The 10704-nt window shown below is 34.7% G+C and overlaps 1 long non-coding RNA gene across 1 annotated transcript; it reads right to left on the bottom strand.

Annotated features, from left to right (window-relative positions):
* Positions 1-1410: 1410 nt before the first annotated feature.
* On the bottom strand, positions 1411-3729 carry LOC131682053 (uncharacterized). Its single transcript, XR_009304016.1, has 3 exons — positions 3604-3729; positions 3265-3533; positions 1411-1589 (listed from the first exon to the last, which is right to left on the bottom strand). It is a non-coding gene; the product is annotated as an uncharacterized LOC131682053 (long non-coding RNA).
* Positions 3730-10704: the final 6975 nt, after the last annotated feature.

The raw sequence follows: 10704 nt of genomic DNA, 5'->3' as shown, positions 1-10704 counted from the left end.
TGAACAAATAGATTTTGTAAAATGCTAACCTAGTCTTGTCATTATCCACATTTTAGATAAAAAGTATTTTTTGGGACAATCGCAACTAAAAAATTAGCCACGTAGTCACTTTTCGATTTGAACAGTTATGTAAAGAAGAAGAATAGATCCTTCCAACGGTGTGCTATGTCACACTGTTTTACAAGAAATATTTGACGATTTTGAGATAAATAAAGAAAATAAGTTTTTTTTCCAATATTAATTTTTTTAAGAATGTAAATTACTAGAATGTTCCATTGGAACGTATCTGTTCGAATGACAATTTTAACATTCAATTTCGTGTCCAACGACTATTTATTTCATTAAAATGACCCTATGCTATATTGCACCCTATGAAGGGGAAATATTGCATAGTGCTTAATTGCATTGGCTTGCTAAACCAAACCCAGCCCCGTGAAAACTTTTTGTTGCCTAAAGTTGCCATCAAATGTCGGTAGCGCTAGCTACGTTTCAAATGTTCAAGGTCTGTTCACATGATCTATATAACACTGTTTAAAAGTTGGAATCAAAACAAGTAATTAATAACAATATATGCACGGAGAACCAAAATTCGGCTCAGATGCGAAAACCTTAGTTGATTTACTGAATTTAATTAGTTATTATTTAGGACAACTAAGCAAATTCTCAAATTGCTGATTTTGATTAGTTGTTCTCCATCCTCCTAAATAGAGCTAAAATGCTAGTTGGAATTTCTGTTTTTTCTGTTGATTTGGCGAGAAAATGATGCTGTCACTTTTAGCGGAGACACATTCTCCATCTTCTCAACTATATTTTGTGCTGAATTTAATGCTATTTTCTGTTGGTTTCAACTAATATATTCTCTAAATTCAAAACTTTTTTGCATTAAAATCAACTATTTTTTAGTTGAATTTCTGAAACAAATATGCTAATTTTAGGGAGGTTGATTTGTTCAATCTAGTTTTTTCTTCAATTGATTTTAACAAATGTCAGTTTTGAATTTAAGCCATGCTGTTTTTAAATTTAAAATCTTTCGTAGTTAAGATTAGAACGTCAATATTTTAGATTTAAGATTTAAAGCTTTGGTTGAATGTAACGTTGTTTTTTCTTTTGATTTAAAAAAAATCCTGCTTTTTAGACATATATTTCGAAATTGATTTTATTCAGTTGAAGTCCTTTTGAATACAATCAATATGGGTATTTTTAGAATGGTTCTGGTTGAACCAGCTATAAATTATAAAAACATATAACATTATGCATTTTAATTTGAATATAATTTGTTTGTTCGATATATATTCTGAATGATCAATAAACTTTCATTTTCATTGTTTAAACAAGGAAGAAAATCATATTTTGATACAACCAAATATTAAAATCTTAATTTTATGCGTGTTCTGCACTTGATATGTTCTGAGCCTTACTAACTAAATGCAATATGTAATATCATTCCATATATTATATGAATATTCCGATAATTGGCGTGTTGTTATTTGGATACGCATGCTGAGTACAGTGCGGTTGAATGCGATGTTTTCTAGAAGATGCTTCCAATCTTCATAAGTTAATACTATTATCCAGTCATTTTCTGAAACCTAATTAAAAATTAAGAAAATTTGGTATTGGGTGAAAATATTATGGTTGCAGTTGATATTATATATATTCGCATCATCATGCAAATAATGTGCGTTAGTTGCGCGCACATTGAATAAAAGAAAAAGCGCGGAGCGAACGTAAAAGTGGACGAATTATTAAGGTTCAACTCGTCGTCGCAGTGGTTCGTCTCCAACAAAAAAAGGTTCAACTGAGAAAGCTTTAAAAGCGGCCATCTTTGAAAATGAAAAAAGCTGTTTTCTTCCACGCCGTTGGCAAAATCATCATGAAAAGCAAACGGTAAATTACTTTTTCTTTTTCAAAGCTGGCCGCTTTTCGAGGCATTCTCAGTGGAATTTTATCTGAAAGGAAATACGCACCCTTATGACCTCGGACGTTATGACCCATTTCAGCTAATGCGTTGAATAGATATAACAGACACTGTTCTAATGTGTTCAAATGGATGGGATGAATTGAGAAGTTGCTAAGATGAGATAGGGTACAGTAGGGTAAGGTGGGGCAAATCCGACCGTTGGGTAAACCCGACCCCCCTCTGTTATCGAAAATCGGGAGCACTACGCGAACTAATATCAATGTTGTCGTGTAGAGCATCGAAAATAATCATAATGGTGGCATGACAGCATTTTATTAGTCTACATTGAGATACTCAAACGACAATAAGTGGATTTTTGCAACTTTTGATTTGATTTTTGTACATCATTGACTACAGTATATTACTGATCATTAAAGTGATTGCATAAAAAGTGTAAGTAGATTTAAATTCTTTGATTCAAGTCCTACAAAGTGCATAGATGAATTTAGTCCAACTTTTTTCATATTTTTTTTAATTGCATAGTCATAAAAAAATGACGCGGTGGGGCAAATCCGACCACAAAATAGTGGGGTAAATCCGACCGCTTTTTTACTAAGAAAATTTTTATTTATCAAACTGAAATATATTTTTATAATTATTAATTATTATTTTTTTGCCCAATGGTTCGTAATTACAAGCGAAAGACTCAGAAATGTGATGAATATAGTATTCTTCGAGCAATTGCTCCGACACAAATGGGAATATCTTTACGTGCTACTGCTTGTGATTTTGACATTCCAAGATTGAAATTGAATCCCATTTTTTTCGTGTTACAATTTAATAACATAACATTCATTGAATTATCATTGAAAACCCATAAAATTTAGGTAATATCTGTACTTAATCAACTAAAAACATAGGCGGTCGGGTTTACCCCACCATTTTTGAAAAACGCAAAAATGAACTTTTTCGTAAAACGCTTGTATTTCAAAATTGTCCCAAGACACGAATAAAATGCTATATATAGAAAGTTGCCCAGAAGTCTAACCTTTGATTTGGTATATAAAATGACTTGATCCGATGTAAAATGAGCATTTTACAACTAAAACCATTTACTAGGTCGGATTTACCCCACCTTACCCTATCCCTAGTCGTCACTCACAACACTGCGTTCGCTTAGTGGTAAATAAATGTAATAGGAAATTTGAAGATCGTTCATTTGCTTTGCCGAAGAAATACTGTCCTGAATTTCATCCGCGGCTCAAAACTATCCCAAATTTTTAATCAACTCCCACGAATGTACGTCACACGAATCAAATGTTGTTTTTCCTATAAAAAACATGTTATGTTGCGTTTTATCTTACCTCTAATGTGACAAAATGTAAATCTGTTAGTCTGTGGTATTATCAATCCTCAGCATATTGACGATTAGGCATTCCATCAGACGTTTCTCCTCAGCTAATTCTGTTTTCTTTATTTCGTAACGTTTCTTGGGTGGATTGATTCCAGTTCGACGTTTCACAAAATCGGTCCAACGTCATAGTAGGAGCCAACTAAAATCGTTAACCGGAAGCATTTTTCTATTCACGGGTGATATGGCCTATTGAGCAAGTAATTTAGTCGTCAAAGGCATCTGTGAATGGTCCAGATATTCAAACATCTTATGAAATGCCAAATAGTAATAGTATCGGTGTAATACTTACTATATTCGCTCTAGTTTGGGTGTAAACAGCCTGGTACTTTTTCATGCTACATAGAAGCTGCAGCAATATACCGCCCCTTTCACTTGGCATTGAATCGAACCATACGACATCCTTCTGTTGAGTTTCTGATTTTTTTTTTGGTTTTTTATCTACCAACATCATTGAACTATGTGCTCTGCCCCTAACGTGGTATATACAGGTAGGGCTAAGATGGCACTTTGGTATTCATAAGATGAATCTTACATGAGTGGTGTTTGTGATATTGCTTATTGCTTTGAAAGTTGGATTTTGATGCACTTCGCTATCACTTTTTCACGGTTGCCAAATGAATTGATATGAAAACGACAAAAATTAACTTTTTCAATCAAATTAATTGTTAAAACCAGGATACTGGCAGCCATGCTAACCTTCCAGCTACTAAAAGTAAGAAGTTTGTTTTTGACACTTTTCTATGTCAATAATTTGTCAGGTCGAAGGAGTTGCACTTTCGATCACACTTTTGATTCATCACACTTTCATACTGTGCAGTTCGATTTGGTGGGAACTGTGCAATATAATAAATCGACTTGCTTTCGTCATACCTTTCGTTCAGTTCCCATTAAATCGTGTGAACGCTATGATGTTGACCCGGCGTGCTTCTGGATTATTTACATATTTTTGGTTTCCAACTAACAAACCGTGTGATCTGCTACACCTATTTATACCACATTGATTTAAACCAGCTTTGTCGCCTTTTCGTTTACAGGTAATTATACACGCCACCGAAAAATTACCTAAAATCACTAAGAACTGACATGCAAGTAAAGTTTTCGACTTGTGTAAGAAATTAAACTGTCGCTTTGAAATGACAACAGCAAGTAGTAACTTGCCACTGGTCGGCGCTTCGATCGTATTTTCTTTTAAATGTTTACACAGGTTCTTCGGGAAAGTTTGTTCTAGCTTATATGTCAGTTCTCTATGCTAAAATTAAGTACTTTAGACTCAATCTCGTGGTATCGTGAAGGAAGGTAAAATTAGGTAAACCGTGTTGAAGGTAGTTTCCATTTAACTACGGCAAAAATAATAACTCAACCTTCAGTTTAATTTACTTAAATTTAAGTTGAATTTACCTAATTTTTATTGTTCCCCAAACAACTCAAAAAACCTTACTGCACGGAAGACCTCGACTGAGTCGAATCTCTCGTTTTGTTTTTGACAACACTAATAAGTGCGAAAGCGACGCACAGCTCAAACGTATCTAAATTTAAGTTAAAAGAACTTATTGTCCATCCTGAGATAAACTAGCGTTTCGTCGATTTGTTGCTATATGTGACACACATGAGTGCGAACGAAACAAAAATAAACGTCAAACCGTTTTTTCGCTTGTACTAATACAAAGTGAACCTGCGGGTAATTAGGCGCACGGTTTAGTGGCGCATGGCTGAAATGTCACGATGTGGATTTTAGAAAAGATTCGCAATATTCTGTAGGTTATTTTATGGTTGCGTGTAGGCAATCCATGAGACGTTTGTTTGACAATTCAGCGGTGGGTTTTGTCAACAAGTCTACTCCTGCAAACAGAAAAACTCATCCGACAAACATCTTTTGTTATTCCGATTCGTTTGATATTGGATCGAATCAATGATATATCGGACGCGACGTCGCCCGTCGGAGTAACGTCAGAAGAAATAATCAGCTGATCGGAAACGTCTCATGGATTGCCTAATGCTAAACTTATGTTGGTTAAGTACCGGTTACACAAAATAACGACGCTTACATGCGACTTTCATTCCACCTAATTGGGAGTTAAGGCTCAAGTTACCTCAAGGCTTGGTAGTGTGCGTAAGAAAAATTGTGCTTAGCTTTGCCACCAGATTATCCATTTAAACCTTTTCAAAACTCTAAAAGAAGAATATCAGTTGATTTATTAGATCATCACGATTCAATTCATGCAAAATACCTGCCGGAAAAGCCATCGGCTTAGCTGAATGGTGCTTTTGAAAATGTGGCTGTGGTTTTTTCATTGCACTGTTGTGTTGCGTGCCCCAGCACGGTGTGGTAGTGTGACAAAAAATCACAGCCACTTTTTCAAAAGCACCATTTAGCGAAACCGATAGTTTTTCCAGCAGCTATTTTGTATGATTTGAATCGTTGTGATCTGATCAATCGGCTGATATTCTTCTTTTAGTGTTTTTAAAAGGTTTAAATGTATAATCCGGTGGCAAAGCTGAACACAATTTTTCCTACCCATACTATCCAGCGTTCAAAACTAACACATGCTCAAAAAAGGTAACTTGAACCTTAATCCAAGAGATCATAACTACTAGAGGGCGCGCATACTGCTGTTATCACTGATGGTTTAATAAAAAGAGATTATAGCTACTAGAGGGACCATAGCGCTAGTGTCTTCATGTATTCAAGGACTGCAACATGGGGTCCCGCTCTAGCACATTGTATTCCATTACTTTGACATTTCTGTATCCAGTGCAATATGTGTGAAACTAATGGACCTAGCATATGTAAGAGCGAGATGATAAATTACCAAAGTTATCAGCGACATGCGACCACTAGTAGTTATAATCTTTTTGGTTTAATATCATGGTTACATATGATAGGCCTATCATTAGTTTGTTATTTCCTATTTCTTGTTTCTTGTTTTTTGTTTTTCGTTTCTTGTTTCTTGTTTCTTGTTTTTTGTCTCTTGTTTTTTGTTTCTTGTTTCTTGTTTCTTGTTTCTTGTTTCTTGTTTCTTGTTTCTTGTTTCTTGTTTCTTGTTTCTTGTTTCTTGTTTCTTGTTTCTTGTTTCTTGTTTCTTGTTTCTTGTTTCTTGTTTCTTGTTTCCTGTTTCTTGTTTCTTGTTTCTTGTTTCTTGTTTCTTGTTTCTTGTTTCTTGTTTCTTGTTTCTTGTTTCTTGTTTCTTGTTTCTTGTTTCTTGTTTCTTGTTTCTTGTTTCTTGTTTCTTGTTTCTTGTTTCTTGTTTCTTGTTTCTTGTTTCTTGTTTCTTGTTTCTTGTTTCTTATTTCTTATTTCTTGTTTCTTGTTTCTTGTTTCTTGTTTCTTGTTTTTTGTTTCTTGGTTCTTAGTTCTTAGTTCTTGTTTCTTGTTTCTTGTTTCTTGTTTCTTGTTTCTTATTTCTTATTATTACTTCTTATTTCTGATTTCTTATTTCCTATTGCCTTTTTCCATTTTCCTATTTCGTATTTATAGGGCGAATGACCCATCGAGATTAAAAGCCCCATTAATCATTACAATACAATACATTTCTTATTTCTGATTTCCAGTTTATTATTTCCTATTTCATATATAATATTTCTTACGCTTTGCTTTGTTTGTTTTTTTTTGCATATATAGCGCCGCCACACCAGCCATTTCGAAATCTCTGTATGATCAGCTGCCATTTCAGTCACACTCACCTACTAACCATTGAACAGATCATTATTTTTTATACTAGTGAAAAGCTCGAGATGGACGTCTGTTCTCTGTCACATATCTACTTTTTGGATACTTTACATTATATTTACTCGCTGGGTACTTGGTTAGTGCTTTTTGTTAGATATTCCATTTACGGTATGTATAGTATTTTTCGTTTAGCTGGAATTAGTGTACTCCGGCCTTATTATTTTGACATGCTATTTCTTGAGCGTTTTTTCAAAAAGACATATCTACATTCAGTGACTCTTTTTTTACTTTCTCTTTCGTTTTTTACAGCGTCACTATAGCACTTTTCACTTATTTTACAGTACAGATCGAAAGACGGTGGTTTTGACTAGCATATTATGCAAAGAGTTGACGGATAAATGTTAGAGCGACCGAATTATTAACAGAAGAGAAATTAAACAAAGAGTCACTCGTTGCAGATATGTCGTTTTGAATAAAAGGTCTAGATTTGTTATTCAAAGACTTTAGTTTCAGACGAAATTTAGTACTGTTTTTGTTTTGTCTTTCAGTATTCCTAGCATTTCGCCAAGTAAATAACAGGAGATAATTTGATTTTTCGTAAGTACTTTTGATCACTGTGGCGCTGTGATAATAAAGCTGCTAATGCTTTATGTGGCTTTTATCTAGAAAAAGAACACTAATTGTTGCTAATGAGGTCGGAAATCCTCTTTAAATATATATGGAAGGAAAATCAAGACTTTTGGCTCAATCTTTTAATTCCAGTGAAACCATTTTGGTGAAAGCAGTTCTCGATTTGGTAAGTGATTCTGACATCTGCATAAACAGAGAATGGATATTCTGTTACCTTGGCAATATAGATATGAAATCGGTTTCTAATACTGAATTCGAATAGCTTCCTCGGGAAATGTCTTGCAGTCACTATCGAATGCTTGTACACGGTAAAGATACAGGAATATATCGGCAATGCTCCAGAAGTTCCAGGTTACATAACACGGTAAAAGTTCGCTCGTTTTAAGATCCTTTATCATTTACGGCATTGCGATTCTTTCTGTATTTTGAATATTGATGTATGTCTGCTGAAGCAATATATCCAACCTTTATTGATTGTAAGCGTAAATCGCTAATCGAAAAAGCTCACGTCGGAGTGCATTACGTCGGATAAAAAAATGTAAAATTCGTGTGTAGTACTGCTCAATACATTTCAGCAGTATGTACAAATACCAGCCTCGATGTCTGCTCAAGTACTTCCGTCATATCCCATTGCCTGTAACGTATTTCCAAATGACTGGAAGGTACCGGGTGAAATACATTCACTTCTGCATGAGCAGAAGATCATTGTGCCATTGCTCTATTTTCTCATCAACATATTTGATGGATTCAAATCCGGTTGTTCATATGTTAACATTGGATTCAACGGGTTGAATGGCTAAACTTGTAACCATTCACGACCATGTTAGTTAAAACTACTATATATTTTAATTGGAATTCGATAATCCATGTCAACACTGATTGAAGAAGTTTGATTGAATCGTAGAGAAGGAGGTTTATTTCAATCGACTCTAACTCGGTGGGGAAATATTTTTTATGTAAATTGACACAAGTTTGCTGTTATACCAATAACATACTCTTCCAAAACTAAAGCAAGATTATTGATTCATTTTAACTGCAGTTTTGAGCCAATTACGCTCTTAAATTTATGAACTATATAAATATATTATTTCCGGAACTATTCAAGGAGTAACAGTATAAATTTAACAATTCGAAACATTGGCTTACCTCGTTCGGATATGTTGAAGTTCCTTGGAAAAATACTAGAGTGAGCGTCACAAATATAGAGAAGTACAACGCGGACGAAGATTGTGCGGCATTAGTTTTCAACAGTTAGTTTTAACCCAAAAGGTATGGACGCCATCGAACCGCTTTCATTCAGTTTTCAACTCCCATTTTGTTTAAGTGCACTTAAAAATAGTGCACTTAAAAATGAAGCAAATCGCTACGTTAGCTCATTTTCAGAAAATAAACTTAACGAGCAAACTGATGTATACTTTTCAGCTAAAGAAATGGTTAAATTTGTGTTTTTTTAAATCTTCCGCTATTATCTTAGTACTTACCATGGAATCTGCAGCAAATTTTCAATCTATTTAAACGACAATTGAAACTGTACTGGCGTATACTTGCAAACACTGGAACATTGTCCTTACACTACACGTTAACTCTGCTTACTCATAGCACAAGATAAATTGAGTTAAAGTTTCATAACATCAATAACAACAGTATTTATATTCGAAACAAGTTTGTTGGTGCAATCAACGAATCACTTCAGTATGATATACTTGACATGAATGACATTACATTAATGAACAACTATTTTATTTTTAACAATTTTTATAGTTACAAAAACGAATAAAGATGGTTGTTTTCCTACGTGCTGGATTCTGCCAGCCAATATTTCCAGCTCAGAAAAAAAACTGCTGTATTTAAGAACTATGCAGTTAAAAACATCATTCTAACTTCTGATTTTGACTACACACGTAGTTGAAAATGCAAATATCGTTTTTAATTTTTCTTTTGCTGTATTGTGTCTAGGATTTCATTTAACTAAACAACTTTGCTGAAATCAAAAAATCTTTTAGAAAAATCTGAGCTGAATTTTAACTAAATTGTTAGTTATTTTTTAGAATCTTTTCCTAAAATCAACTAATCTAAAAACAGTAATTGGAATTAGCAGCAGAGCTGATTTTTGGCTTTCCGTGTGAGAATTCACGCTTTCTCTTGCATCGCTTCTTCTCCACAAAATCCGAATGCTTTTAAAATCTGAGTACCAGTTAAGCACATCAAAATCAAGTTTGTTTGCATTCGAAAAGTTTCAGGTCGACTTAACAACATTGGCTCGTAGCAATGTGAACGTTGCTTAAAGCGCGTTCGCTGTCATTTTTGACAACTAGACGAGCCAGAAAGCCAGCTTATGTTGGCTTCACTCATTTTTCAAACAAACGTCAAAACATTCACTCTCTTGGCCAAACTACGACTTCCTTTTCTCATCAGCTTAAACAGAACATCTTCTCTTCCGGCACATCATGCTTGACCAGGAACACAAATCGTGTCGTTTTGGAGTTAGCGTCAATCTTGGCACTAGCTTAGTCCTGTAACTAAGTTGGTGTCCATAAACTCCCATAACTAATTTACATAAAAATCGGTTCAATAAATGCCGCATTTATAACGCTTTTTCCAAATTAGGAATTCTCTTGCAATGAAGGGATTTATGTGGCATTGTGACTGCGATCAGCATTGATCCATAGCGGTTATCGCGTGCATTTTACCGCTGTTCGAACGAGGTTCAATAAAAAATGAGCTTTTTTTTCAATCATGTAGTTAAAAATCAAAAAAATCAAATTCAGTATTTTTTATTAAAAACATAATGTTTATTCTTCAAAAAAACGTCAATCAATATTAGAGAAGGGACCCTGGTCAGCCGCACGTCGCAACTTAGACGGGATGCTCTCACAAGAGCGCTGGACGGCACTAACGTCCATCTTCCGGATACAATTCCGGATCCTGGTGGTCAACTGCTTCGTATCCTTGGCTCGCCAATTATTTTTGTACACTAGAGCCCTGAGGGAGCCGAAAAAATCCTCAATGGGATGGCACTGGGGCAAGTTGGTCGGGTTCCTTTCTTTCGGCACGTACGGTATCTTTTTCTGCTTAAGATACTCCAGCTTCTTC

The sequence above is a fragment of the Topomyia yanbarensis genome, chromosome 2 (assembly GCF_030247195.1).
Source record: "Topomyia yanbarensis strain Yona2022 chromosome 2, ASM3024719v1, whole genome shotgun sequence".
NCBI lineage: Eukaryota > Metazoa > Arthropoda > Insecta > Diptera > Culicidae > Topomyia > Topomyia yanbarensis.
Note: the sequence above shows the minus strand (reverse complement) of the source record. Positions and strands in the feature narration are given on the sequence as shown.